The 25,584-nt window shown below is 35.1% G+C and overlaps 1 protein-coding gene and 1 long non-coding RNA gene across 3 annotated transcripts in view; one reads left to right on the top strand and one right to left on the bottom strand.

Annotated features, from left to right (window-relative positions):
• Positions 1 to 25,584, bottom strand: part of PBX3 (PBX homeobox 3) — a 194,800-nt gene that overhangs the window by 133,932 nt on the left and 35,284 nt on the right. The window lies entirely within an intron of this gene.
• Positions 14,909 to 16,973, top strand: LOC118499813. The gene is made up of 2 exons (XR_004902349.1): positions 14,909 to 15,773; positions 15,833 to 16,973. It is a non-coding gene; the product is annotated as an uncharacterized LOC118499813 (long non-coding RNA).

Genomic DNA, 25,584 nt, shown 5'->3' with positions numbered 1-25,584 from the left:
TCAGCTTTAGATAATCCTTGAATACTTTCTCTATGTTTTTCAACAACACAGAGCAACAATTGGCTATAATTTGAAACTAACCTTCAAATGGGATTTTTAAAATAAAGAATAAGAGCATCCTAGAAAACAGGGAAAACCCAACACATTTCTACATCTGGACAATGACAAGTCTTACCATGAATGCAACAAACAACTCAATGACTATAAAAGAATGAAGACAATTAACACTACCTTGTCTTCATTTCCATTTTTTAATTGTCTTAAATTTTCAGAAATGATACAATAATCTAAATCCTCTACAGGAATCCTTTGCTTTTAAAAGGAATCTTTCTTTCAACTAAAGCCCATTATTAATATCTCTTAAATCTTAAGATGTAATTAGAAAAATATAATTGAAATATCTATCTCCATGTATTTCTTACTAGCTTACCACTGTCAGAGTGAAGTATCTGTGGGTCCATGAAGAACTGAAATAGAGAGGCTAGTAGGAAGTTCTATAATTAAATCCCAGGGCTATGATATGTTTTACACATTCTTCAATGAGCTGTGATATATGCTGGTAGTATAAAAAGTTATCATTTATTGATAATGAAAGGTAAAAATTAACCACCTAGTCAATGATTTTACCTCTTTTAGAGGCTTTAAAGCCAAATACAGCTTGAGATAAGACTTATAGGAATTCATAACTTTTAACCCACTGTTTTCAATATTTTGACTGTAAGTTACAAAATTAATATAGCCTCAACTATGATTACTTTTATGATTAGTACAAAATAAAATTTCATTGCTTTTCTTTTGCTTTGAACAACTGTAGTAATATTGCCTTCTACAATGTTACGAAAAAGAGATTGACTTAAACTTTAATTTGTTACATTTTAAAACTTCTTATTTGCAATTGTATTTCAAAGTCAAACTATGAACACAAACAGAAACTGAGTATCAAAATGTGACCAAAAAAATAATAACCACATAATAGAGGAAATAAAATCAGACTTATGTCTTGGAAATTTTATGCAGACTTATTGTCACCAGCATTAGCTATATCTAGGTGCTTCGTATCAGGCAAATCAGATTTATATCACTGTCTTCTGTCAAATGCAGGTGTTCTACCACAACTTGTCAAGACAGCCTGTCTGAATCTTCACACGTCAGACAGAATCACAGCACTTGGTGTTTTGGTCTGTTGACAGCAATTTATTTTGATGTGTTGTCACAATATGGAATTTTTCAATGCTCTGCACCACGGTGCCAGTAAGTCCCACTATACTTTCTTCTACTGCCAGATGCTACAGGTTTAGTAAGGAGACGGCAAAGTTTTGCCTTATTTTTAAAACACTTTTAATAGAGCTGTTAGTAGTTCATTGACCAGTAGACACCAGTGTTAAACAGAAGCAAGCATTTCAAGACAGTGCTTATTCCCAGCATCCTACATCCTGTTTAACACCACAACCAAATAATCTAGGGGAATCAAAGTTGACTGGTCTGTCTGAAACAACCAGGGACTTTAAAATAAAAATCCTGCAAGTCAAAAATCAGGAGAGTCCATCCTTAAGACTAAACAATAGCTTGGGCTACACATCAACTGTGGTCAATTGTTTTCTCAGCTCTTTCACAGGGCTACTTTCAATCCCACAGTAAAAACTTCAATTCAGTACAGTGCAAACATTTATTATGTACCTATGTGTAAAGCCAGGCACTAGGGAACACAGAATAATAAGATGATGAATGGGAATAGCTTTCGTTTGGATTTTTTAACATACATTTTTCCAGAAATCTATACAAATTCCACATTATTACTCCAAGAATGTAAAATACAACTTACAATTTTAAAAAGACAATGAAGTAAATGTGGCAGAAGATAATATTCACAGAAAAGCTCAGAGAAATTCTAAACTTTCTAATCTTTTCCTATTTTATATTTTTATATTAAAAGCTTCTACTGAAAACCAATTTAAAAATAACACAGTATGTAATGCACATACAAGGTGGGACAAAAGTAGGTTTATAGTTGTTTGCATGAAAAATATTAATAATATAATAATAAAAAATAGAAGAATAAACTGTTTCATTTACAGTATCTAAGCACAATTTAAAAATAATCAAGTACAGCAGCTATGTAATAACAACTATGTACAGCTCATTTTCAAATTCCATAACTATAAAAATGTTTTTTATATTTATGAGCAGGGACTCTGGTAATACTTATCATCTACAACTGGTGTACACTGTAGTCATAATAACTTATCTCCAAAGAATTCGACTACAATCTTTTTTAAAGCAAATAATCTGAGGTAAGTGGGCAGTAGTAGAACAAATGTTTTTTTTTAAACTTTGTATAACAAAAAAGTGAGACAAAACACTTTACAGTGAGTCAAAATGCAAGCTGAACAAAGACTCACAAACTTAAAATGATTCCATTAAATTATAGTCTATGAGTTCTTAAATTAGATAAGTCTAGAAGGGCTGGTTGCCTTTTCGCACAATCTAGAAGGCACCATTCACGTAGTATTTTATAAATGGTGCAGCCTGGAGTTGTATAACTCAACAAACCTGAATCTAAACATAGTCTCAATGAAGTAACTGTGTGCATGTGTGTGTTCCTTCCAGAAAAAAAAAAAAAAAAAAAAAAAAAAAAACAAAGAGGCATATCTATGACACAAACCCTAGTCTCTTATATAAGGCTACATCATCACATAAATCACAAGTATAATCTAGTCAACCTCTAAGATCTCTAGGAAAATGAAGCTTTGAATAGAGTTGGATTGTGACACAAATATTCTTTTTTTTTTATTTATGGCAATGATTCTCTAACCAACTGAGCTACCCAGCCAGGTCAAGACACAAATACTCTTGATAAAGATCTGCTGCAGACTGATTTTTACCTAGTAACTAAGTATAGCAAGTAAACAATAAATGTGGATGATTGACTATGTGCTGTATCCAGAATTCATGTCTAATCTGCTTTAAAGAATCCAATCACACTAATACAACCAAACTATCTATATGTAGCCTTTATAGACTAGCAGTATTAATACCAGCCAACACAGAACAATTTTTCACCCTAGTTTCATGACTGATTTTGGAAAGAATGGGGAATGAAAAATATTAACTAAAAAAAGTTGACTCTCATTTAACAGGTAAAGAACAGCTATACATGCACAGATATATTAACCTACAGAAAAATGAAACCACGTAAGAACCCTAATTTTCTCCCCAATATAGTCAGAAAAGCCCAATAATCTGATAATTAATAATAATAATAATAATAATAATAATAAGGCATTCAAAGACAGAGAGTAAGACCTAGTAAAGACAGATGGGATTCTATTTCAAAAAAATATATATATATGGTACACAGGCCATGGAGGGGGAAAGAACAGAACAGATGGGGGAAAGACTAAAAACTTGAGGACACTGATAACCCTGTACCCAAACAAAAATATATAATAAAATAGAACTGCACTGAGTTGGAAGATTGGGCTATAATCTTGATCCCAGTTCTGAAAACTTAGGCAAGTAACCTCCAGTATATCCTTACTTAGCCTCACAAATCCTCAGTTTCATAATTTGTAAAACAAAAATAATATATATCCATCTACATGAAAGGTTGTTGCAAAGAATTAAATAGATAATGTAAAACCACTTTGAACAGTATAAAAGTACCATGAAAATATTCATGAGCAACTTAATATAACTGAAAAGCAGTATCACTTTTGATTTTCTGGTTCAAGATAGCAGACTGAGCACAAGTTTTTAACCTCCCCTCTTCTAAATTCTAAATGATAGGCCAGTAATGGGTATAAATACATTGAAAAGGGGGTGGGAACTGCCAGAGATCAGATCTTTATAAATTTACAGACAACATAGCAAATGAGATTACCCTGGCAAACATACCACAGAAGAGAAGATCCAAATTAAGTAAACAGAAAGAGTTGCACTAGGAGTATGAACCAGTTTTTCTAGCAAAGACTGGGAGATTCTCTAAGTTTGGACAGAGAACAGCAATAGGAAATGGTGGGTCAATAAATTAAAAGAAGGTTTGAGCAACACCTGGGCCATTTGGCCCCTCCCCATAGTTTTCCATAAGCACACATGGACACTGCAAAGAATACCATTTACCCCCTAGGGCAGGGTGTCAAACTCATTTTCACCAGGGGCCACATCAGCCTCAAGGTTGCCTTCAAAGGGCAAAATGTAATTTTAGGACTGTATGAACCCAACTATTCCTTAACAGTTAAGCAACAGCTGGGTGCTGCCACTGGGTAGAAACCAGATTCAGGGCCAGATTTGGCCCAAAGGTCTTGTGTTTGATGCCTGTGCCCTAAGGTAATGCCAGACAATTATTCTAAAAAAATAATTAAAATGTAAAATTAAAAGTATAACAGAGGAGGGAATACTAACTTCCTCATCTTATATAATGTAAAAGTCAAGAAATACAAGCTGATGTTGATGAAATCAAAATCAGAAAATATGTTAATGTTATAAAAATAACCTATAGTGGAACTAAAAATAATATTACAACTAACAAAACTAGAGAGAAGAGGAAGAAGGGAAATGGGAGATAGACATAAAATCTGACTACTAGTCTGATATCTTTCAACCTTTACAAAAAAAAAGACAAGTTCTTCAGGTCTTAAGGAAAAATTATCTTTCTAAGCACACAAGGAAAGAGGAATGTGACTGAGAAATAAGGAAAATTTCATCTTTCAGCATTTTGATAAAAGATGAGTCAGAAACAAGGAACTATAATTCCCTAATCCTTCAAGCTGAAGAATGGCAATTGGGAATAGTGTTTTCAACCTCAAATTCCTATCCTGGAAATTGTTAATCGGCTTCAGTGGTGGATGGCTTAATTATATAAGGACCACATTAATGTCTCAGAGGAGGGAGAGTGATCGGATAGGTTTTAATTTGAAACACTCTTCATAAAATTAAAAATGAATGCCAAACTGACTATAATCTGTGCCTCTGTGGAGAAGTAAAAGGCCAATATAGCTATAAGAATATAGTATAATCAATGGGGCTTTGAGGCAAAATTGATCTAGTACTAGTCAATAATTATGAAGGTTATTCATGGGACAGTCAAAAGGGAGTAGTCTCCATTTCTGTTTGAGCTAGTAGGTATTTTTATAGATTATTTTCAGGCAATTAGAAGAAATGCTTAAATCTGTGAAAGGATATTTTCATACTACTCATATCCTCTGGAATTACTCTATAGAACTAAAATCCTGGGATTCAAGTTGATTTAGGTTACAAGACTAACCTTAAATAGAACAGTACAGTTTGTGAAATTTGGAAACATTCTGTTCGGTTTGAGTTTTACTAGCAATTTAAGCATTCAAAAAAAAGGAGATGGAACAAATTGGTAAGTTCAAATCTATAGAAAGCTGTAAGCTAACCAGGGTAATACCTTTTTTTCTAAGCATACAAAAGTACGGTAACTACAGGAACAGCAAGATTAAACATGAAAGTGCCTATGTTTGGGGGAAAAAATTCAACCTGCAAACTGATCTTTCCATGGCTTTCTAGGATCCACGACCACTACTGACAGGTGTGTTTGTTTGCCTTCACTGTTGAATCTACAGTAGCGCTGAACAAAAAAATTATAATAAAATCCATATAATGTCATTTTAAATTTCTAGTAGCTAAACTTTAAAAAGCAAAAATAAATAAACTTAATTTTAATAACATATTTTAATTCAGTATGTCCAAAATATTACCATTTTCAAGATGTAGTCAATATTTTAGAAGACTATTAAGATATTTTACATAGTTTCAGTCTTTGAAAATTGATATGTATTTTACACCTACCGTATCTCAATTGAAATAAGCCACATTTCACGATAAGTGCTCAATAGTCACAAGTGGCTAGTGACTAAGACACTCATTTAAGAAGGTCTTTCAGCTGACAAGCATCACTTAATGGAAGCAAAGGACTTTCAGTTCCCAAGTCAATTGTAGTTTCCTAATATCATATAGGATTCAGCGGGAGTCGTCTTTGTTGGAGTGAAAGAAGCTTTGGCCTCTATTGTAAGAGCCAATTGGATTGGTAGAAGGAACACATTGGTTGCCTCCACCCCTTACTGAAATTCTACTACAAAGGCCATGAAAGGGCAGGGGAGCACATACATCTGCAAGAGCAAAGAGCATAAAACAGACAAGAGCTCCACTTTGTCCCAGAACACTAAGAACCAGGCTTACAAACCTCCCCCACCTTCTCTCCCTCTTCCTAGCCAGGAAATTGGTAGAGGCTTCTCAGGCAAATTGACCTCCCTATAACTCATCACTCTACAGTGAAGACTACTAAAATCAAGAAGCTGCACTCACATACAGTAAGTTTTAAATACCTTGCATTCTCAAGCATTTACTGAGAGCCTACTATGTGCCAGGCACTGGGGATACAGCAGTGACCAAAACAAAGTCTCTCTCTCAAAAAGATTACATTCTAATTTTGTTAAAAAAGCAATAAACAAATACAGAATACAGAACAAAGATATAAATAAAGCAGGTAAGAGGGAAAGAGTGTAATGGGAAGGGAGAAGAGGAATGCTGTTTTAACTAGGAAGGCCAATGATAAGGTCTCTTATGAGGACGGACAGATTCAAGCAGAGGCTGAAAGGGGAACCACACAGGTACCTGGAAAAAGAGTGTTCCAGGCAGAGAGCAGGGTAAATATAAAACCCCTAACCGGTGCATATATTAGACCTGCTGAAGAAAACAAGCCAATTAGACTGGAACAAAATGAGTCGCACAAATTGACTGGGGAGGGTGGGGTCGGTAACACAGAGGTTGAAGTGGGTCAAAGCATACAGTCCTTGAAGACTCTAGCTGAGGACTGATTTTTTATTTCAGATGAAAAAGGTAAGCCATAAGATGAGTGACACTATCTGACTTATGTTTTAAAAGAATCACTGCCAGATAAATAAAGAAATGACTGTAGGGCAGCATGGGCAGAAGCAGAGAGATCAGTCAGACAGCTAACATTTATTCACTGCTGGTGGGAACATAAACTATGAAAAACAGTATAGCAGTTCCCCCCAAAATTAAGAATAGAGTTACCATATGACTCAACAATCCCTTTTCTGGGTATCTACCCCCAAAACTTGAAAACACCTACTCCCAAAGATATATGTACCCCCTATGCTCATTGCAGTATTATTCATGGTGGCCAAGACATGGAAACAACCGGAATGTCCTTTGATAGAGGGTCAGATAAATAAGATGTGGTACATATACAGTATGGACTACTACTCAGCCAATAGAAAAGATGAAGTTCTGCCACTTGAGACAACATGAATGGACTTTGAGAATATTATGCTAAGTGAAATAAGTCAGAAAAAGCTAAGAGCCATATGATTTCACTCATATATGGAATATAAAACGGAAACTCATAGAAATAGCCAACAGTAAGGTGGTTAGCAAAGGGAAGGGGATGGTGGGGTATTAAAAGGTAAAAGGGGACAAATTTATGGTGATGGAAGATGATCTGACTTTGGGTGGTAGGCACATGCAATGTACGGATCATGTATTATGGAAATATACTCCTGAAACCTACATGATCCTATTAGTCAATGTCACCCCAATCATTTTAATTTGAAAAGTATCTTTTAAAAAGAGAATACTATTAGAATAATCCAAGCAAAACATAAAGATTGCTTGACAAAGGGAAGCATTGTGATGAGATGGTAAAATTTGGGTTATGCTTTTGTTTTAGTAATTGCAAAGTTTTTTTAAATAGCAAAAATGAAAGTAGTGCAAAGGGCACCCATATAGTCTTTACCGAATTCACCTTTTTACCTATTGTTAACATTCCCATCAAATGTATATGTGCGCACACGCATATCCATTTATTATACACCTATAATTTTTTTCTGAGCCATTTGAGGGTAACATATAAATCATGGCCCTTTCCCCTAAAGACTTCATTATTTCCTAAAAATGCAGTATTTCCTTACATAATCACAGCACAGCTATCAACTTCAGTAAATTTAACATGATGTGATAAGTTTTATCTAATCTCCTGTTTGTACTCTATTTTTGTCAGTCAGCCCAATAATGTCCTAGCATTTTATCCCTTCCAGTTCTGGATTCAGTCCAGGGTTTCATATTACATTTAGCTGGCAACCTCTTTAGGATCCTTTAATCTGGAGCCACTTTTATTATTCACTAATTTCTGTATGTTTTGAATAGTTCATAAAACATTTTTTAAAGACTAACTGAGAAACTGTTGGGTGGGCCTTCCTTTTCCAGCCAAGTTGAGATCTGGCCTCTTGTTTATCACCTAAATAAGGATTTAACCACCAGCTAAACAAGAACCTAAGGCATCGAGAAAAAGATGGAGGTGACTCTAGTTAATTTAAGCAGAAGACAGATTTCTGAAATGTATCACAGAGCTTACAGAATCCCCAGGAGGGCCTGATGTCTATGCAATTGGCAACAACACCCAAACCTTCACACAAGAGTGCCACTGGGCACTGAACCCACACCTCACATCTTGGGAGCCAAGGATGTTATGGATAAGACCTCTACCATTTACCACCTATGAAAACCCATCTCTACATCAACTCTGGCACCTTTGTTAGGAACAGATTCCACACTATACCTTCTTCACACTTTTCTCTTCCAGACTCAAATGACTACATCTGATTTGCTGGGTCTGTATCATATGCCTGAGCCCTGACTACAAAGAAGGTAAAGAAATTGTCTTTAGGCTTGAGGATGCAAAACCAAAAGCAGTATTTTCCCAAATATAGGACAGGTATTCAAAAGATACTGAGTAACTAAAAATATAAAAATATCGAATAGTCCACTGTAATCTGATACACTTAATTGGCCAAAGAGGCCTAATTAACACAAGAAGGCACTTAGAAGTAGAGTCAGGCATAGTCAGAATGAAGGTCATAAACCTCACAGGAAGCAGAAAGTCACATATATGGTTTACTGGGTACTAATATAAAAAGCTACTTAAACCGCCCCCCCCCCCCACAACAGATGTATCTACACATTCCTGCCCCAGAAGTTTAAAATTATGTCATAAAGTATATTCTTCTGAACAAAATTATCTTCTAAATTGTAAATCCCTTGAGTATTGTGAAGCATTAACCTAGCATCAGGCAATAGTAAGTTAGTGTAGAGTACTTGTCTCTGTGAGACAAACACTGAAAAAATGGAACATTTTATAAAAGCAAAAAAAAGTGAGAGGTGATTGGGAATGTGTACAATGAAGCCATCGGAGAGAAAGCACAAAGGAAGCACTAGAAGAAAAGAAAATGGATGAAGAGAGGCGTAGAAGAAAAATATGGGAAAGTCTGCTGAAGAGACAGTTGTCTTACTCCACAAATTAACCCAGTGTTCCACAAAGATTCAGTAATACAGAGCTACAAATGTTGAACTAGAGTTTACCATCTAATAGAATCCCTAGATCCAACCTTTGGAGAGTCTCTCATCCCCACATCTATTTCTTCACTTAAATAGCAACTCACTTCAACTGACCCTACCATCTTTACAAAAAATAATAATAATAATAATTATAAAATGCCCTGGCCAGTGAGGCTCAGCTGGTTGGAGCATCATCCCATATACCAAAAGGTTGGGGATTTGATGCCCGACCAGGGTACATACCTAGGGTGCGGGTTCGATCTCTGGTAGGAGTGAGTCTGGAAGGCAACCAATCAATGTTTTTCTCTCACATCGATGCTGCTCCCTCTCCGCCCTCCCCCTCTAAAATCAATAAACCATTTTTAATTTTTTTTCAAATATTAAAATGTACTGAGTAGATATAAAGAAAACATGAAGTCCATAAGGTATATTCCTAGTGGAAATGTAGAACAGTGCAGGTGCTGTGCAAGACAGTCTAGCAGTTTCTCAAAAGGTTAAACAGAGTTACCATGCGACCTACCAATTCCATTCCTAGATATATACTCAAAATAAATGAAAATATACAAGGTCTGTCCAGAAGGTATCCACCCATGTGATATGAAAAAGAGATATTTATTGAATAAGATACAAGTTACAAGAAACATTTTACAAAGGACAATGATGTCCCAGTCCCCTTCAAAGTAGGCATCTTGGGACCTCACACAGTTCTCCCAATCTCCATCAGCTTCCACATTGTATTTTCCTGGATTTCATCAATGGTCTGAAATCTCTTCCTTTTCAAGTGTAATTTCAGTTTTGGGAAAAGCCAGAAGTTGCAGGGCCTTCTGGGCTGTAGCAAGACTGAGTCACCTGGGTGATTTGATGTTTTACCAAAAAACTCTGAATAAGACATGATGCATGAGCAGGCATGTTGTCATGATGAAGCTGCCAATCACCAGTTGCCCATAGCTTCAGGCTTCTGAATCATTCGAATAGTTTCTGTGGAGAAATCTTCAAGCTTAACGCAAAACCTGATGCAGATCTGTTGCTCTATTCACTCAGTCATTTTGAATGTGTCGGCCACACAGTACACATGCTCACTCAATGGCATCTACTGCCCCCACTGACTAGGTACAGTGAAATCATCATTGCTCACGTATGTGCATTCCAAAACACTCTCCTTGGCTGCCAGGTTACACTGATACGACGCAAAATGTTCTCGTTATGTTAACAATGGCTGGACTTTTTCCAGACAGGCCTCATCATACATCCACACAAAATATTACAAACAAATGTTCAAAGCAGCATTATTACAACAGCCAAAAAAGAGAAACGATCCAAATATCCATCAATGATGAATGAATAAATAAAATATGGTATGCTCATGGAATATTATTCAGCCAGAAAATGAAATGAAGCACTGAAACATGTGACACGAAAGCACCTTGAAAACATTCTAAATGATAGAAGTCAGTAACAAAAAGACTATATTGTATGATTCTCACTATGTGAAATGTGCAGAACAGAAAATTCACAGAGATAGATGAGAGATTAATGGTTGCCTAGGTCTGAGGTTTGGGGAGAAAATGGAGAATGAATAACTGCTAATAAGTAAGGGGTTTTTTGCAGGGGAGGGTGATAAAGATGCTCTAAAACTGTGGTGACAGTTGCATAACAGAATATACTACAAACCACTGAATTATACACTTTAAATGTGTGAATTATATGCTATGTGAATTATATCTCAATAAAGTATACGTATGGTATAAAAATAAGCAGCAACAATTACCTATTATACCTACTAGCCAGTTGAAGAAAAAAAATCTAACAATCTTTGAAAGAACTCTATGTATCACTCCCCAATCTCATCCCTGTCTCTCCCTTCATCCCCTTTACAGTTTTACCACATTCATATGTAAGTTTAGTTTTACATGTCTTCGAACATCATATAAAAGGAACCATACTGAATGTGCAGTCAGTTCTGCTAAATGTAACATGTGTCTCTAAAGTCACTGAGCTTTGCAAGTTGTGCAATAAAAACCACAGAGCTTATAAAACAAAAGGGGTCAGTGATACTTTTTTTAAAAGGTAGGAATCTAATAGCCCAGTTTTATACATGTTAAGTAACTAAGAAATACATACAATACTAAAATAAACACAGCACATTACTTTGAAAAGGACCTGAAGTTTGCTTAAGAAGTGGACACTGAAAAGGCTGAAACTTTTGTGTTATTGTGAAGTGATGGAAGGAGAGATATCTGAAATCAGACACAAACTTCTAACACTCAGTGGTGGCACATAACGTGCTTGGTGCACAGGGGTAGCCGAAGAAGTTTGAGTTGTGTGCTTTCTCATATTCCTACGTGGCTCACCTCAGCTAGGTGCAGTTTTCTGCATTCACCTCATGTTTCTCAAGGATGAAATCACACATAAGCAAACGTAAAATCTGCATTATGCCCAAATTATTCCCTAATATATTGCATTGAAATACTTTCATATTTTCAAAACAAGCAATAAAACAGAACTGATTATATTCTTTATGAGTTCTCTTTCATAAAGTAACTAATTTTTTTGTCCATTTCTCTATTAGGCTATCTTTTTCCTCAATAATATGTAGCAATTCTTTATATATTCCTAATATTAACCACTTATCAGTGATTTACATTGCAGTGTCTTCTCCTACTCTGTGGCTTACACTTTTGTTTTCTTTATGGTTTATATTGATGGCCAAAATTCTTCATTTTAATGTAACTTACTGACAACATAAATTACAAATGTTTCCTTTGTGATTTGTGAATTTTGAAGTCTGTTTACGATATCTGTCTCTACTTGGAAGTCTATTTTGTTATTTAAGTTTTAAAGTTTATTTGCTTTTTTTCCTTGTTTTTTTTTTAATCAAGATGGTAACTGTCTTTAGGCATACGAAGAACTTAAGACCATCATCAGAAATACAGTTGCATTGGATTAATAAAGAGAACCAACTGACTAAAAAGAAAATAGCTAGAACTATAGGATTATTTGCTCCCCCCCAAAAAAATGAGTATCAAGATAGAAAGTAATGTAAAAATAACATGAAATATTTGTCTATCTCACATTTCTCCTCCAAAAATAATTTAAAAAAAAATTGTTTCCAAAAATAAAACAATTACAATCTGCTTTTGCAAATTCACCTACTCATTAAAATTTGTCTGTCACCCCAGTATCAATACTCTAAGACTTTAGTGATAGTTGGTAGATCTGCACATGCACTCAGTGGAGAAAACTTTGAGTTGCCAGATGTGTGTATTCTCAGCTATATTCATAGGGCAACCTTCTTGTTTCAGCTCATACTAGAAATGTGTCCTTTATGCAATAGATTTAGTACCATGTTTTTATATTTTTATTCTTTTTCTTAATGATTTTCACTATTTACAATGGCCCCCAAGCTATTTGGTGTTCTTAAGTACAAGAAGAATGTGATGAGCCTTATACCATTCTCCCCTCCTCACACTATGCTCCAGCCACCCATGTGTCATTATATTCTTCAAAAATCAAGGAATCTTCTCCTACACACAGGCCTGCACACTCACTTGACAGGCCCTCCTCCTGGAATGCTCTTCTTCCAGCTCATCTGAAGTCTGCTCATCGTTAGCCCTACCAGTCTCAGTCAAATGATACCTCTTCAAAAATATCTTCTTTGAATAACCCATCTAAAGTGGTCTTGTTCTAGATAGGACAAGAGTCTCAATGTTGGGCAGTTCTTACTAAACGTTACCTTGTTAAATGTTAAAATGTAGCACAGTATTTCCAGATGCAACTATAACAGGATGAGCTTGACAGGAACCCAACCTGGCAAATGCAGTCAACTGCAAAGAAAATACGAAACTGACCAAATAGTGTATATGGCTAAGCCTCCCTTTCCAGGAGGCAGAGTTTGAGATATGAATCTCTTGTCTCCTTTAATCGCTGCAAGTAAGTAAAACTACCTTGTAACAACCATGTCTTGTTTTTAAATAAAACTCCCCAAGTGTTGAACCCCTGGAATTTGGTAACAATATCACCTAATATCTCTTTCCTCACTCTGTTCACATTATCCGTAGCACTTTTTCAACCTAAAATTACCATGCTCATTCATCCATTTATTTGAATTTTGTCTATTTTCCCAACAGAATGTAAAAGCTCAGTACATAGCAGCTTATCTGTCTTATTGCTATATTCATTAGTTAGGTCTAGCATGGTACCTGACACACAAGTTAGTATATCAAGTATTTGTGTAATAGTTGTCTAGGATAAATTATCACTTAGCAAAAATACATAAGAGATTTAAATACTAAATGGATTGTTGGATAAAATCAGTGTCCCCTTATCCCTTCATGTCATGATGTCCATAGAAAAAGGTAGTAGTACCTATACAGCACACTAGGATACACACACATCTGTTTGCAGCACAAGTAACCAGCACACAGGCCCAGGCATCCCAGGGCCAGCCCAGCTGCTCAGAAGGCTAAGAAGCTCATTATCTCATACAACTTGGAAAGCTCTACATTGTGAGAGGATCTCCTCCCACTCTGAAATTCTCATTTTTGTGTACTCTTATAAGAAACACACAAACCAAGGAACCTTAATAATTCTTAGCCATCTAATATTAAATGAAGTCTGCATTTGTTTTATAAATTAAAATATAATTTATAAATTGATACATAGCCTATAATTTACTTAGTCTTCACCATCTATAATAGCTTGTTTTTATCCATAAGACTGTTCTGAAAGTAGGCTACTAATAAAACTCACAACAGCAAACGTAGTTAGAGATGAGGAAGCCACATTTTAAAGGCCATGGTCACAACAAAGTTACCCAACACTCAGTTTAGATAAAGACTCCAAAGTCAGAGAATCCATTCTTCTTTTACACGAGTTATTCATCATCCCCTTATAACAGGTACAACCTACACTGCCTTTGTTGACAAACCACACGAGCACATGGCCCTGACATTTCATAAAGTTCTAATAATTCAAACAAAGAATTTGCACAACTATACTCTTAAGGTCAATAACTTTGCTCACCAGTTACATTAAAAACTGGAGGTAGGTGTGTGCTATTTGTTGTATGTTAATTATACCTCAATAAACCAGTAAAAAAAAATAAATGAATACATGAGGATAGTGATCAAAGTTAATATCACTAGTCATGTGACAAAGAGACATCATGTACCTCTTGATCTAATCACTTAGGACAAAACATCATTTTTGTGATGTTCCTGCCAAAAATATGTAGTAATCTATTTATAAGAGAACATCAAAAAATCCTGAGTTGAATGAATAGCCTACAAAATAAGTGGCTTACATTCTTAAAAAAAGACAATGTCGGGGAAAACAAAGAGATTAAGGGATTGTTTCATCTTAGAGGAGACTAAAGGGACATAAAAACTTAAATGTAATTCATGTTCCTACTTTGAATCATGGGTGATAACTTTTTTCTTTTTGCTATTAGTGGGAAAATTGATGAAATTTGTGTAAGGTCTATAGACTAGATAAAAATGTCATTGTTATTTTCCTGCTTTTTGATCATTGTATATGGTTATAAATGAGAATATCTATGTCTTTAGAAAATATGCACTTATATTTTGAGTGTTAACAGTGTATAATGTCAGCAACTTACTTATACCACATATGGTTCAGAAAATAATATTCTGAATATGCATATATATGTATTATGTCCCTATGTACATTGTATATGTGTGTATAGACATAGATCTATAAGTGAGGTGGGAGGAAGAGAGACTTTTTTTTAAAAACTGAGGGTAGCCCTGACTGGTGTGGCTCAGTAGGTCAGGGGTGGTCCCCCACTGAGAGGTAGCTGGTTCAATTACTGGTTAGGGCTCATGCCTGGGTTGCAGGCCAAGTCCCTGGCTGGGGGTGTGCAAGAGACAAGTGGTGATGTTTCTCTTCATCTTGTTCTCCCTCCCTTTCCCTCTGTCTAAAGATAAATAAATAAAATCTTAAAAAAAAAAAAACAACTGAGGGTATATGAGTACAAAGAGATCATTTTGAAAAACACACGTAAGCTATGAGGGGAAATGCTGGAGAATATACCAATTTCAAATAACAAAGAGATGGAATGAGAAGACATACTACACAATAACATACGTCACTAATTTTATTATGAGAGGAAGGAGAAAAATTTCTGCAACAACCTTTATCAGAAACAGCATTTCCTTATGTGCTTCTAAATTTGGGGGTCTTCTGTTAATAGTGGAGAAAATTACAGTAGGAAATATGTCAAAACACTTAGAAATCATACACTCATTTTCAAATGAAATTCTTTTTTTCAGCCATTCCTAAAGCTACATAAAATAAAGGGAAGCATGGTTGTAGGCAAGAAAAATAGGAGGAGGACTGGGAAATTTTTCCTATGCTAGAGTCAAGTACTGTATCTTGTGTAGGCAGATACACCAATGGAATTTTGCTCACTGAAGATAATGGCAGCCTAATTTAGCAACCTGAAGCCTGCAAAAATACTGAAATGATGCAAACAGAGGGGTACTTTAAAATCAAAAGTACATACTAGGTATTTTATTGTTCATATTAATCTGTATACAAAATACATTTTACCTAGGCTCATAAAGAAATAGAAGGAGCTGCGTAAATTCAATTCAACAAATATTCATTAAATGTTTAAATTCCTAGTGCTCAGATTAGTGTTACTGCTAAAATCTTTAAATAAAAAAAAGAGAACACAACTTACACATGGAAATGATTACTGTTACTAAACATCTCCTGAAACTAGGGGAAAAAAATTCCCAAGGAGAGACCCATTCTCTCCACGAGCAGCAGCCAGTGCAACCAGCTTGTTTCACTGAGGTGTTGGCGTGGTCCTGTTAACAAACTTTTGTTTAGGAAGAACAGATATGCTGACTTCTAGTTTTCTATGTACTAGGTACTAAATACAAATAATAACCAAATCCTTTTTTATTGGCATGATTTCCTTCTACAATGCAAAATTTAGGGTTATGAGATTAATGACAAAAAAGATTTTTCTGGATCAACATTACAATGCAAGACTCCCCAAGAATGTCTTAGAAGAATACATACCACCAAAGTACTCACCTAAATAACTACACCCTACTTCATGCTGTGAGGAATGAGACAAGAATCTGTAACTAGCTTAATTTGGCTTTACTCACATTATCTCATATCTTCATTACCTATATATCCAAGTGCTCTTATTGGCATCACACCCTTATTTATCTTTTCAGTATAAATTTCTGTGATGTTTCTTTGAAGTTAGAACAGCTCTACCAGTAAGCACCACTGAGTCCACAGTTACAGCAAAAACCAAATACCATGATGTTGAGATCTAATGATCTATTATTACAGCTTTAACTTCAAATATCTTGCAGCATTTAGTACAATTTTAATTATTGTCACAATATTGGAGTTAATTATGACAAAAACAATAAATATCATTGAAACAATGAAGTCACTTGATTTGCGAAGCCATGCCTCCCAAGAAGGAATCAAGAAAAATATACTGAATGTAAAAAATAAAGTGACAAAAATTAGAAGTGAATTTAATGAGTACAGTTCTCCCCGACTTAAAAGAATATAAAAACTCAGTTCTGTTGATCAAACATGTTGTAAACACATAGAAAATTACCACTAAATTTCTAGCTAATGACATGTTTATCTCAGTCTATAAAGTTGATCATATATGTCTTTCAAAATTATCTGCTAATACTCAATCTACTCTACACGTCTTTATCTAATAATATCCATGCCCAGGGAAAAGACAATGTTGCCTATACCATAATGCTTCAGGATGACTCAGTAAATAAAACGGGTTATAGGTAATGAAATAATATTGTAGAGGAGGAAAAATATTTTCATATTTAAGTAGTAGACAAACCTTTCCTAAAGTAGAAACGACTCTTTTGCTTCTTTAATTAATGTCATGTCCAGTCATCTACATTTTGCATTGTGATCCATAACATATCACCAATTTATGATAACAAAGAAATAACAGCAACATTTAAAATGGAGCTGAACAGTGATTTAAAATCAGAATGGAGATGTGTAGGAGTTTTCTGATTATTAAACAGATAAACAACTACAAATACCTTAGAAAATAAAAACACAAAATGTAAATACATGAAATTAAGTATTTTTAGGAAAGAAAATAAAACCTTAGAAAAGTTTGTTCTAGTAGTCATTTTATAAAAGTAATACTATAGCATTATATCGGTATAGGTTATTGAAAATAATCTAGTTAAACAAATTGGGAGTTGGCTTTTTATAAGATGGTAGTCAAAGGTAAAATCATTAGAAGAGAACAAATACATATTTGTTTAGTGATATCTGCACATGACTTTTAGTACCACTATCACAGCTGCTACAGTAAATACATGTATGTGTTGCCAGGAACACATAAAGGCATGATATATTGAAACAATAATTAGAAAATTTAAAAAACATTAAAATTTCTGTTTTTGTGAAGTTAATTCCTTTTTTCTCCCACCTCTTCACACTTTTCCTTCAAGAAGTTTCCAGAAAAGTCAAAGAAATGTCTTTATTTGGCAAATATTTGTTGAAAAATAAATCAAATATAAATGATCACCATACTATTTTGTGATTTTCTTCTTTTTCTTTTTTCTTTTTTTTTTTTGTTAAAGAAAGGGGGAAGAGCCCTGACCCATGTGACTCAGTGGGTTGGTTGGGCATCCTCCCACAAAATAAAAGGCCACAGGTTCGATTCCCAGTCAGGGCACATGCCTGGGTTGCGAGCCAGGTCCCCAGTTAGGGGTGTGAGAGAGGCAATCGATCATGTTTCTTTCATATATTGATGTTTTCCTCCCTTTCTTTCTCCTTCCTTTCCCCTCTCTCTAAAAATAAATAAGTAAAATATTTTTTTAAAAGGGGAATAACGGAGGAAAAGGCAGCAAAATATGGGCTTATCAATCAACACCAAAAGGCTAGGTGGCAGGGCCAAGGGTGGGGAGGAGTCAGCACAATTTATAAGTGATATCAATTCTGGTGCAGAATATAAATTTCACTAATGAGGACTCTGAGAACTTGGGTATAATTATGGACAAATATACTAACAATCTTTTGAAACTCCATGGGAGTAAAATAGCCATCAGTGTACTTCATAATCCTAGATTTAAACAGCTTTTCTAACGAGCTGTCTGGGTAATTACTAAGCTATCTAAGAATTACTATGAACTTTGTACCTTTTTAGTTCACTGACAGATGACCATTTGTTATTAGCTCAAGTAATAATAATGTATTAAGATACTTGCTTAATATACAGAAACATATGTTTGCATTTAGACTACATTGAACTTTGTTCCCCAGAAATCTATTGTTAAAAATCACATAGAAGTCTGTAAATCAGCAGCAGGGCCAACAGAAGTGAAATCAGTTGCTGTTTCTCTTGGAGTTTGTGATAAATGAGCGCTATCTCATGCCTAGATGCATATTCTAGAGGAGTATTTCTTGAGTCTACAGAAAAATGTTGGTGCTATTGTTACCTTAATGTTTTGATTGTGATCTCTTACATACCTACAGCTGGAGAGGAAAGCATGTTAAATTCTCCAATAAAATTCTTGATCTTTAAAAACATGGTTAAATGTGTTGCTGATTTTCTAAGAATTAAGTAACTCACCTTGATTGGAGGTAAGGTAACACAAGTCCATGAGCTGTTAAAAAATTCTAAATGAGGGTATCCTGGAAACTAAAGTAAGTTCAATGACAGAAAACTTAAGCTAGAACAAATTCTTATGTCTTTAGTGGGTCACTTAGAGCATGTAACTAATACCAGCAGGTAAAAAAGGCGCACTCATTTAAAAATATTTATTGATTAATAATTTAAATATCACTGGAAACTTCTGTCTCATTTCAAAACTCCACTTTTTATTCTAAATAGGTCCTTAAAATAGAATCCATGCTGTCTAATGTGGTGGTTATTTAATTTGAAAGCTTATTTTATTTTTTTTGACATGATATATCAATGTCTCATAACATTTTTCTTAGTCACTATATTATTATAATTCTAAGTATTTAAAAAATGAACAGAAATAAGAAGTAAATGAATCATCTTTAGCATAACGGTAACAGTGTTTTCAACTAAGAATTACTGGGGAGAGGGAAGTTACCATATGTATTAATTAGGAAATCCCTATCCCTTGCAAACAACACTCAACATAAACACACTAACCTAAATTTTTAGTTATGGTAAACCTAAACATAAAAATATATTGGTGCACATTAGGAATTACATGTATAATGACCATATAATTCTCTTTAAAGAAGACTTCCAGGGGGCTGGGTGAAAAAGAAAAAGAGATTAAGCAAAAAATAAAAATAAAGGCCTCACAGCATCACACAATATGAAGAACCTAACACTTTCTAGTGTTGGTTAATCAAGAAAACCTCTTTGGAGTGGTTGGACTCGAGTTATGATTTAAAGAAGAAAATAATGGGCAGAGAGGAAGAAAACTATTCCCTATATATTAGACCTTACAGCCTCCCTACCACAGACAATATATCTCTTTTCTTAGCCATAGGCTACCTACTCACAAGTCTTTACAACATCCATGGTGGTGGTAAGGAACAATTTAATACAACAGCCCGCCCCACAGAAAATTTCCACTCAACTTTAAAGGCTTGTCATATCTGTCCCATCAATTGGAGAGGAGAGATGAAAATGGATTCTCAAGAGCAATAGGCTTAATGCACTACCCCTGAGGTAGTAAACCACCCCACTTAGTGCAAATAGTTTTGAAACCTGGTGATATAAGTATAAGATCCATTTCTCGTCTGTAAAAGCAAAGGCTAAAGCATATTAACTGCTATGGTTTCAAATCATCAGTAAAGCTAAAATACCAGGAGAAGGTGAAGATCTTCTATCTATGACTCTGGACTTTAACCCCAGGCAGTGAATTGAATACATGCCAAGTGCAGTTTCTAATTCTGATCTGAGCTATTCCCACATTAACCATATTTTCACACTTATTAATAATTGTATAGCCACAAATAAAAGAAAACAGACATGTAGACCATTGCAAAAACACAAACTAGACTTTATAGCCTAAGAGCCAAGGCTGAAATTAAGTAAAGACAATCCAGAATATGCAAGAGGACTTGGTCTATCATACTGAAAAAGGCTCAAAACAGTGAAGATGCGAACTTTCAACAACTGCTCACTATTGGTACAACTGCCATGTTTTTCTAGCTTTCATATCATAACTCAAATACAATGTTTAAAAGTGCTAGCACTTCAGATTATTTTTAGTTGCTTTGGACTTCATATATTAAAGGTTTATTTTACATTTTTAAGTTATTTTGAAAATTTCCATTAGCGTTAAAATAGAATTTGTATTGTTATGAATGGTCCATATTCTCACAGTGTCAATGCCAGTGAAATAATTCCACTGGGTAAAGCCCTCCATTAACAACTATGGAATCTGATATATGGGTTTCTTTAGATCCAATAAGGCATCATCAGAATTACTGCAGTTTATATGTTGTATATGATTGTTTGAGTATATACCAGACTCTGAGGACCCATGGATTTAGTAAAACTGGAATCATTTATTTTACTGGTTAACTCCAGAGTATATGCTTTCAACAGAAAGAATACGACAACAGTAAAAAGGACTGGTAAAGCCCTTTTACTAAATTCTGAATCTAAAATGTTTTTTTTTCAGCTGCCAAATCATTCTCTGAAAGGTAGAAAGATATACCAGCTAAGTGCTATATGTGAAAACATTACAAATCAAAAGAACAACATGGATATTTCCTCTTTGCTAAGATACTAATATCTTACTATAACATAATACACCTCAAAACACATTTCGATCCTGCACAGGTTTTTAGCTGGGACCATACCAAAAGGGTTTCCATTAACAAGTAACAATCATCTAGAAAATGCTTCTGGAGCATGGGCACAAAAAATAGAATTATAACGGGACACAGAGAATGGAATTATAGTGAGGCCCATACATACAAGGAATATGGCAATGAAGCAATATCACAAGGTTTCCTTTAGAGTGAGGATAAAGCCAGCGGCTGCTGTTTGTACACTGCCATTAGTAAAAGACTGTTCTGCCGGAGGCAGAAAAGTTGGTAAGTGAATGCATCAATACTGAATTCAGTGCTGCCTTCAAAACGTAATGGCTCATTCAGTACAAACATTAGAAAGAGGCTAATAGAAGGGTTTCCTAGCCAGCTAGATTGAACACAACATGAGGTCCTCCCTTGGTATACACATTGAACAGTGTTTAATTCTGCCTTCTGGTTGTCCAACTCTGCTATCTTTGGAACGAAGGGAGCAGGGAGAAGATACTGGGTTTTGCTCAATCAACTTATACGGCTGTTAAAAAAAAAAAAAGGAAGCTTCTATTTCCTCTTCACAGTTCAACAATTCAAACATAATCCTGGCAAAAGGAATAAATGGGTAATTATAATAGTCTAGGGTACTTATTTGTTATTTTATCAACAGAATCTTTTTCTTTCTTATAAATTGAAAATGGTGACTAGGGAAATCTAAGAGCTTAACTTCTCACAGAACTATATAGGGCATCATTTAATAACAGAAACTAAGCAGTATCTAAAGTCAGGTTCCCGGTTCTCTTTCCCTTTCACCTACCTCAGTTCAATAAACATTTTTAATTCTAAAATTTCAATGTTGCCCAAAGAGACAAACTGCCCTAGTACTGTGTACTTCTCAAACTTTAACGTGTGTGTGGATACCTGAAAATCTTATTAAAATACTATTTCTGATTCAGTAGGTCTGGTGTGGGGCATGACAATCTATAGTTCTAATGATCTCCCAGGTGATGGCACACTGCCAGACCACACAGCAAGAGCCTAATAAGCACAGAAGTAGAAAATACGGGTTTTTTTCCTCTATCAACCCCTACATTTCCACAATTAAAATGTTTTCAAGTAATACAAGTTCTCCAGGATTTAATTTCCTCATTTGTAAAATAAAGAATTTATGTAGTGAGGCTTTTGCAAGAAAGCACTACATTTGTAAGAAAGTAAAAAGTATAAACATTATGATAATAAGATTAAATATGCTATCACATATTGAAGTTGGGTGACAGGGTACACGGAAGTTTATTATACTATTTTTTCTAGGTGTATGTTTTTAAATCTTCATAATAGAAAACTTATAAAAATGTGACCACTCAATTTCCTACAAAAAATGTTTTATCTATATTTAACACACTGTATTAAATTTTTAAAAATTCATCCAGTTTGCAAACAAACCTCCAATAAGGGGCTAATATCCAAAATACACAAAAAACTCATACAACTAAAAAAAATCTAATTTAAAAATGGACACAGGACCTGAACAGGCACTTTTCCCAAGAAGATATACAAGTAGCCAACAGGTATATAAAAAGATGTTCAACCTCACTAGCTATAAAGGGAAATGCAAATCAAAACCACAAGATACCACCTCACACCTATCAAAATGACTATTACCAGGTAAGACAATAAATAAGTGCTGGAGAGGATGTGGAAAAAAAGGAAGCCTCATACACTAGCTGGTGGGACTGTAAACTGGTACAGCCACTGTGGCAAACAGTACGGAGGTTCCTCAAAAAATTAAGAACAGAGCTACCATAATGACCCAATAAGTCTTCTGGATATCTACCCCTTAAATTTTAAAACATTTATTATTCATAAAGATATACATATCCCTATGTTCACTGTATTATTCTAGCTAGCCAAGACATGGAAACAATCTAAGTGTCTTTTGATGGATACCTGGATAAAGAATATGTGGTACTTATATACAATGGAATACTACTCAGCCATTAAGAAAGGATGAAATATTGCCATGTGCAACAACATGGATGGATCCTTGAGAGTATCATGCTAAGAGAAATTAGCCAGTCAGAAAAGGACAGGAACCATGATTTCACCTGGACTGGTGTAGCTCAGTGGGTTGGGCATCGTCCTGCAGACCTAAGGGGTCGCTGGTTCAATTCCCGGTCAGGGCACATGCCTGGGTTGCAGGCCTGGTTCCCAGCTGGGAACATGTGAGAAACAACAGATTGATGTTTCTCTCACACACAGATGTTCTTCTCCCTCTTTCTCCCTCCCTTCCCTCTCTCTGAAAATAAATAAAATCTTTAAAACATTAAAAAAATAAAAGAAGCATGATTTCCCTCATTGTGGGATATAAAACAGAAGGCAATAAACAAACAAATGAACAAAGCAAACAAACCCACAGACACAGAAAACAGTATGGTGGCTGCCAGAGGGGAGGAGGGGTGGCAGAAGGATTAAGAGGATAAAGGGGGTCAAAGTATATGGTGCCAGAAGAGACTAGACTTTGGTTGGTGAGCACACAATGCAATATACTGGTGATGTATTACCGAACTGTACACTTGAAACATAATGTTAGTCACTTCAATAAACTAAAAAAAAGGCACAAAGAAATATTCAGTGTGATAAATGTGTTCATTTTCAATTGCAGTGATTAGAGTTAAAAGTATACATGTATGTCAAAACTTATCATACCATAATTTTAAATATGTACAGCTTATTTAAATGAATTATACCTCAATAAAGCTGTTTAAATAATAATAAAATTATCTACTCTCAACTTTTCATTTATGAAAAACAGAAACGACAGTCTGAAATTGCTCCCCATCTTTGGGAGTTACAATCTGAGACTGGCTTTTGAAGTCTGGACCTAAAAAGGGGTAGTGCTTTAGTGCCCAACCGACTGCCACTTTCCAGACAGAGTACTAAAAGACTTCTTAATTTTAGGGGATCATGCCAGTCCTACTTAACTGATCTCCACTACCTATATGGAGCCTACCTTCGAGCTGCCCCCTACACCTCCATTCTCATCTTCCTTCACCTCTCCCAAAATTCTCATTCTAACCAGCTAGGGAAGTCATTACTCTTCAAAAAGCCATACCTTGAAGGATCTATTCCACCATAAATGTGGTTTCCTCTACCAAAAATGTCTTCCTTGTCCCTTTTCCTACCATTTAGACTCTTAGCAGTCCTTTGAGACCCAGTTCAAAATCTACCTTCTTCATGAAGACTTTTTCCTGACATCTTTAGAGCCCCTCCTCCTTACTCCCACAGTATTCTTTGAAAACCTCTAATAGAACAGTCCACAAATTCAATTATGTACCCCTCGTATATGTATATTTATTTAACCCATAGATATGTGTACATATATAAAATGTGCATGTACAAGTAGTTTAGCCAATATTTTAACATGATACAGGAGGAGCAATAGCAGATTTACATTATGAGTATGCAAAACCAGAGTTTAGTCTTGCGTTATTATTTAATTATTATATTATTTTCCATACGAACAACTGTAAGCCTATTTTTATCCACCCCTGTATACAATTAGGATGAGGTTCATTGTTACAACAGTGGTAAACTATAAATACAAAAATAAAAACTATAAAGTTTATAATTAAATTATAAAGACGTGGTCTCTGTGCCTTTAAAGTTTTGGCTAACTTTCTGTCAAACACTACAGATCATAATTATATGTCCTTCACACACGGCTAAGAGTTTATACCAAGAGTAGAATTATCAGTGCTTCCATTTTCCTAACATACACTTGCATTATTCTTATTTTAATGTACATTTTTCTTTGCAGATGTTTCTTAGATAATATGTGTATCTCATAAGCATTAGTTTAGTTAAATCCAGGTAACACAATAAACAAATACTTCCAACCAGGCATACAAACTGGTAATACATAGAAACAAACCTGAATTCCCACTATTCCCTCCCAATCCTGAACACTGTAACAAATAAGCCTGTAACATATAAGTGCTATTGATGTCAATTCCTATTTTAAACATTAGTAAAGTTTAAGTCTTATTTCTTAGGAAAGTATACATTAGAATAGTCACCTCAAGAAGAGTATTCACAATGTCTAGTAAAGCTGATGATGTGTAACCTATGACCCAATGTGGTAGGCAGCCTATAAGAGGCCTCCAAAGACATCATCTCCTACTATTCATGCCCTTATGTAATCTCCTCCCCTTGAGTGTGGAATGGACTCCCTCCTACCCAACAGAATACGGCAGAAGTTATGGGATTATAAGATTAGGTCACAAATACACTGTGGCTTCCACCTTGGGTTCACTCTCTCATCTACTATGCAGGAAGGCAGCCACCATATTTTTAGCTGCCCTATGAAGACACCATATAGGGAAGAACTGATGCCTCTGGCTAACAGACACAAGGACCCGA

The sequence above is a fragment of the Phyllostomus discolor genome, chromosome 3 (genome assembly GCF_004126475.2).
Source record: "Phyllostomus discolor isolate MPI-MPIP mPhyDis1 chromosome 3, mPhyDis1.pri.v3, whole genome shotgun sequence".
Lineage (NCBI taxonomy): Eukaryota > Metazoa > Chordata > Mammalia > Chiroptera > Phyllostomidae > Phyllostomus > Phyllostomus discolor.
The sequence above is the reverse complement of the archived record's forward strand: the minus strand, read 5'-3'. Positions and strand labels throughout refer to the sequence as shown.